The following is a 6,444-nucleotide window of genomic DNA, read 5'->3' as shown; positions in this document are numbered from 1 at the left end:
GTAACCACTCTTCAGAGAAGCCAAGATAGTTTGCTCTTTTAACATTTTATCTAGTTATGGCAAACTGGATGACCATTTCCATGTAACACATCATATTACCCAAAGCAAGGGTATGGTGGAGATTTACTGCCTCGGGGAGGCTGGTAAGACGTACCTAGAGGAGACACCAAGCGCATGAGGTTCAGATAGAAAGGGTGTGCAGCACGCAAAGCTGAGACAGCAGAATCAGAGGGAGAGGCACTAATAATTCATTAGTAGCAAATGAAGATTAACCAACAAAAAGGGGGAGAAGTGCCAGAACAACCCTATTCCTTCTGAGCCGCATCCAATGGCAGAAGCGAGGACACCTCTTCTATTTGCTGTCAGTACCAGTAATTGCAGCCTGGGACTGCCCTGAAATGGCTTTTGTTCTAGTGCAGGAATGTGAGTGGGCACTTTCTCCAGTTCTTGCTCCCCATCCACAGTATAGAACTTAATTCTTTAAGCTTGTTTTGGACGATGATGACAGTGCTGTCAAACATGTCCTTCTCTCCTGGGGCTCCCACGTGCTTGTACTGTTTCTGTCCATTGGTCATCCACAGGACACTGTGCACAGCTCCCCCGCCTGCACTCCATGCTGGGCACTCATCTCCTGGCCGTGACAAATTGAAGGGGAATGTCTTAAACACAGAGATGTCCTTACTGAGGATGCAGCCTTGTATGGTTAGACTGAAGTATCCATGGTGTATTGTGAGAACTATAAATATAGAAATTGTGAGAGCTATAAATACAGAAAATAAGTGTGACTTTGGTATGTTTTCCCACTTAAATTTTATCAGACTTTCCAAACCCACAAATACCAGATTATTTTATGATAATGATATTCTTTAAGAGGTTGGAAAAACAGAACCCTACAAATTCCGATGGAACCCCACCAGCCTATGCTTGTTTCTCAGCCCCTGGTTCAACATTTTTCTGATTGAGACTGTGTCAAGGGAAGAACCTCTAAACAGCTTCACACAGTGTTTTGCCATCTTCCCACCTGTCTGGAAGCAGGGAAAGAAGAGCTAGAGTAGTTCCTGTGGCCTAAAATGAGCTGCCACCATGGCCCCATGCCATCATGGTGATGTCTGTGCCATGCACCAGGTGTGCAAACATCACTCAGCAATGACCAAATATCAGTACACTATTAACATCATCTGGGCTGAAACCAGGGCATGGGACACAGTGCAGTGCTAACTCAAGTGACAGCAAATAGCTTTGTGCATTTTGATACACTGGCTAAACACAGTCCTGTGAACAGCAAAATATATGCAGCTGTGCACTCTTATAATAAAAGGGTTTGAGAGTAGGTTTCAAGAGTGAAAAATATATATCATTTTTATTATATATTTGAGGTTTCATTTTCAGTCAACATAATAAATACACTATCTGAAAATTTTCAGACAATGTAGAGTTGTATTGATACTCAACTAAAAAATCTGATCATGTCTTTCTACTAGACTGTTATAATCCCTGTCTTATCAGAGAGAAATATCCCTCTCTTCACAATCACATCTTATTCATGTCATCACTTTCTGACAGTACATACATTTGTGAACAACTGTTTTCAAGGATGAAGCAAAGGAAAGATAAAATTTCACAAAAAAAACCACTGACAAACACTTTGAGAACTCACTAAGAACTGCAGCTACTTCCATCGAACCAGTCTGATGTGTTAGTTTCACAAAAACAAGGCCAAATATCCCACTACTTTTATGGTTTTGTTGCTCTCGTTTTTTATGATTTAATAAAAAATATTAATTAAAATGTTACTCGTACACATTAGCTATATTATATATTTTATGAGTGCTACTCTGAAAGTAACACCTCCTATTTCATTATAATGGCCCACATCAGTGGTGGATGCTGCTGGTATGGCAGTAGAGGCTGAACCTTCCCACCAATATCCCATATGTGTTGTTGCTGTGTGACAGATGGCAGCAGAGGGGCAGTCTGACAAAATGGCGTCTGGCAGGGAAGTGCAGATGAATCAAAGGTGTGTCACTGAATTCCTTCATGCAGAAAAAGTGGCACCCACTGGCATTCACCGACGCTTGCTGAACGGTTATGGAGACCCAGCAAGTGGATGTGCACACAGCGAGGCAGTGGATGGTGTGTTTCATTTGAGGCAACAGAGTGGGTCACCTCTGCGGGTGCAGATGCTTACAAGCATGGCATGCAGGCTCCTGTTCATTGGTGATGAAAATGGACATGCAATGGTGATGATTATGTTGAAAAATAGTGTTTTGTAGCTGGTAGTTTGCTCTATCACACAGTGCCACTGTGCTCATTGTATCTGTTGTAGTTTCCAAGGAAATAAATAAGAGTCAGTACTTTTGGACAAACCTACATATATATGGCCCAAGACAAATTCCTCTTCACTCAGCATGGTTCAGAAAGGTCAATAGGTTGGACACCTGTGGATTTGGTGATGCCTAAATCTGGATGTGGAGTTAGATAGCTCTGGTATGATCTGCAACCCAACCCATTGTGTGCAAGGGGAGCAACACCATAGTGCCTGGGGAAAGGAGGTGCCTGGGACTGGGACACTCATCCATAATTACATGTGCGCATCTCAGGATAAATTACCACTGAGCAGCAGTAACTTCTGCTACAGCAAACACCAGTTGCTGGTACAGACTAACCTGAGCAAAATCAGTCTTCTTATAGCACAGATTTCATCTTGTGACAGCTGTCCCATAAATAAGAACTTGTTCTTACTAAAAGCAAAGACGAGGGCTTTGGGGGAAATGTATCATATATTTAGCACTATCAGGTATTGTCAGAGCTCACCATAGCTATAAAAAACCCCAGCTGTTTGGTCCTCTTTAGGTCAGTGGAAGTCATAACTATGACTTTGAATTACGGAAGCACAGAGATACAAATAGCTTATTTTTATTTATTTTGCTTTCTGACATCTATAAATATAAGCATCTTCAAGATGTTGCCAGAAGTTAAAAATACAATTGAAGAAGAAAGAGCCAGCCACAGACTGTTCCTAACACCAAATCAAAATAAAACTACCCACAGCACAGTAAATCTAACTGGTATTTGCTACTGTATAAACTCACCTTACCTCACCTTGCCTTCCAAAGGCAAGTTTAAAATTCAAAAATAAATGAATAATTCATTATCATACACTAAATGTCACGTAGGCCTTTTATTCTCTACCATGTTCTTTTTGCCGTGCACCCCCCAATGTTCTGACCTACAAATATGCCTTCTGTCTCAAATAAGCTGTAACTGCATTCACGGATTTATCCCTCTGGTCTTTCTGTTGAAAGAGATGCTGTGTCCCAGGGATCTGCAAGGCACCGTGAAAAAGAGAATTATTAAGTGATTTTCAGCCTGTGGTCTATAGCCTCCAGAGACTCCATGAACTATTTCTAAATAGTTCTGAACTATGAAAAACAACCAAGGCAAGCAAGATGTTTGTCATTATGCTTTAACTTGATGGGCGGGAACTTATACTCCATTAGAAATATTATAGAAGCTTACTGGAAAAAGATAAAGACATCATCCAAGGTTGGAGGTGATCTAGGAAAACCCATAAGCCCACCTAAAGAGCAGGAACCTGCTTCATATATACTCCTTTCTGGACTGTAAGTGTTTCAGCTCCCTGAAGCATGAACCTACAGTGAATTCACATCTCTCGTTGTCAGCATTTTGCACTTCATACTTCCTCAGCATCCAAGCCAGATAGCTTAAAGCTAGTGCAGCAGTTTCATCTCCCTTCTAGTCCTACTTTATCTGAACTGTCATTTCTCTGAGTCAAGAGGCTTTGTTTTCATCTTAAAAAGTAGGAACATCATTGAGCTATTTCTTTTTGCATTATAAATATGCTGTGCTGACTTAGTCAACTCTGGATCTTCTTGACTTTTTAAGCATCACCAGAACTATTTCACACTGTCTTAATCTGGGTACTGCTATTTCACAACAGACAGACAAAAATAACCTCTGCTGGGTTAATATTTGTCATGTTGTCTGTTATATCACTATTTAGTGCAGAAACAGGCAACAGAGCATATCTGTATTGTACATCAGAGCTTGGAATAAAGATTGCAGAATTATTGCTCACCAAAAATAGCTCTGGACTGGGAAGATGTCAAATATCAGCACAGCAGTCTGAACAGATAATTTTCCCTGCAGAGGGATGGAGTCACTAGTGAAAGTGCTGTACTGTTCTCTAGGTCCAAACTGCTATCTCTGCACAGCACTTCAGAAATATTTCAGTTTGCCTGGAACTAACTCCAGGATGTGGGAGCAACAATGTACAGACATGCACCTATGTGCTATCCCAGAAGTCATGGAAGGGATGCTGAGTATTTTATATAAACCACATCCCCTCTAGAGAATGCTTGCAAAAAGAGATAAACCAGTGTAACAAAATATTCTGCATGCTCTTGTGCAGCAGCACATAACAGCCCATGTTAAGGATGGTAAATTAGAAATTTAGCTGGTACAAGAAGTCACAGCAAAAAGACGCTTTGGCCATTTCATCAGAAGACTGTCACCACTTGGTGACAATCACAGACTGGGTTAGGTAAGGAAAGCACCCTCCAAACCAGCGAAATAGCTCCAGAAGAGTTTTAGGCTGACACTGAGTGCTAAGAAAACAAATTCAGAACCATGTGCCTTAAAAAAGTAGCATTCATTTAGGACACCTGATCTGATTTATTCATGCACTACTGTAGGATCACCTCTTGCCATCAGTAAGAATACACTGCCCACCTTTCCTTTCATAAAATAGATGCCTTAACTTTTTCCTCCCCAGAGTATTTTTCCTCACCAGCTTTCTACACCATCCTTCCTACTTCTGGGCCATTTTGGAAAGTTGGTCACTGCTTCTGGTGCCCCTGTTTCTTCTGGTCATCCTGTATTTTACAATTTGGGAGTGTAGTCTCTGAGCTAAAAATGTCTTCTGGCTGGATTGCACCTTACAGAGGGCCTCCTACATCATCAGGTTCTTCAGGGATATCCCAGTGAGCCCATGCCCTGGTTGAATGAGTATTACATCAGAGGCAACCTTTAGTACAAGTCTCAAACTCACCGTCCCTGTACCACTACCGACATGCATCAGCCCTGCCACCACTGGCATGTCTTATCAGCCCAGACTGTAGCACTTCCATTAACTGTTTCTTTCCTCTACAACTATAGACAATTTCTATTAAGTTTCTAGCTCATGAAAAAAATGAACTATTATCTAATTTTAAAACATCAGAAGTAATGGAGCTGGTTCTTGTAAGAAAAGCCCATCCTTACAAAACAGACACAGAAACCAGCAATGCCGTGTCATGAGCAAGGATGGGAAAGGAAGGGATACACCCTGTGGATGCTCCATCCCTGACAGTGTTCAAGGCCAAGTACGATGGGGCCCTGGGTAGCCTGAGCTGGTGGGTGACAACCTTCCCCCTGGCAGAGGGGTAAAATTGGGTGAGCTTTAAGGCTCCTTCCAAGCCATTCTATGATTCTATGATATACCCACCAGCCTCAGCCCCACCACCCACTGCTGCCCTGTTTGTTCATGTATTTAGATGCAAAGACAATGTCTCTGACCTAGAAAGCCCTTCAGCCAAACCTCTTCAGGCAGGAAGCACTGCCACAGGCTTGCCTGCCCTGTGTACTTCCCTGACATTGACTAATGGCAGCCACCAGAAACTGTGAACCTTGGGCTAACCCAGAAGCATTCATCTTATGTGTTATGGTATGTCAAAAGCTGAGGAAGGAATTTATCTTAGATCTCCTACCCCAGTAATAACAAGAACAACAAAATGGTGAAATATGTCCAAATGGTGAAATATATGAAGTCAGCAGCCACACATGGTAGAGGTCTCTAAGGATGGGATTAATCTTTCCTAACTCAAGGTTTTTGTAGTGCAGCTGACAAGAGATTTCTAGCCAGTAAAGCCACCAGGATTTACGATATATCTACCTAATCAAATGATTCAGTGTGAGATGGCTCAGCTGTACTGAGCAACCTCCTAGAGAGAGGAGAGGAGAGGAGAGCCAAGGTGCCTAGCTTGGATGCAGGCATTTATACAGGATGGGAGGTGAACCCTGTGCTTCGAATAAAAAAATAGAGTAGCCCAGTAGATGTCACAACAGCAACAGTGAGAGTCACATCAATACGTAGCTGGGGAACATGGATAAAAATAGAACCTATGGGAAAATGCAACATTCACACAATAACAGTGGGTTAGACAGTACCATTTGACCAGCATCTCAAAAACGTCCAAAAATCCCTACCAGAGTGCAAAGCCTTGCTATGCTGAGTGCTTCATGACCCTACCATAAGACACTCCCTGTCCCTGGAGACCATATGCAGGAGCAGTAAGACCTGTGCATGGTCTTGGCCCATTCTCTCTGACTTTCTGGCTTCCCTACCATTTTCACGGGCTTCTCACCAAGGGCTCATTTCTCTCC

This window comes from Cyrtonyx montezumae, unplaced genomic scaffold (genome assembly GCF_038088225.1).
Source record: "Cyrtonyx montezumae isolate F1298 unplaced genomic scaffold, pur_monq_1.0 scaffold_3, whole genome shotgun sequence".
NCBI classification, from domain to species: Eukaryota; Metazoa; Chordata; class Aves; order Galliformes; family Odontophoridae; genus Cyrtonyx; species Cyrtonyx montezumae.
Note: the sequence above shows the minus strand (reverse complement) of the source record.